This window comes from Mizuhopecten yessoensis, unplaced genomic scaffold (assembly GCF_002113885.1).
Source record: "Mizuhopecten yessoensis strain PY_sf001 unplaced genomic scaffold, ASM211388v2 scaffold4989, whole genome shotgun sequence".
In the NCBI taxonomy this organism is placed as follows: Eukaryota; Metazoa; Mollusca; class Bivalvia; order Pectinida; family Pectinidae; genus Mizuhopecten; species Mizuhopecten yessoensis.
Window position 1 is genome coordinate 1 of NW_018405822.1, and position 224 is coordinate 224.

Here is a 224-nt window from a genome sequence, read left to right on the forward strand (position 1 = left end):
AATACCATGTCATATTGTCCTTACCCTTGTGTAATACCAGGTCATATTGTTCTTACCCTTTCGGATTACCGGGTCACTTTTTCCTTTCCCTTCTGGATTACCAGGTTGTATTGTCCTTACCCTTTCGGATTACCAGGTCGTATTGTCCTTACTCTTCTGGAATACCAGGTCATATTGTCCTTACCCTTCCGGATTACCGGGTCACTTTTTCCTTACCCTTCTGG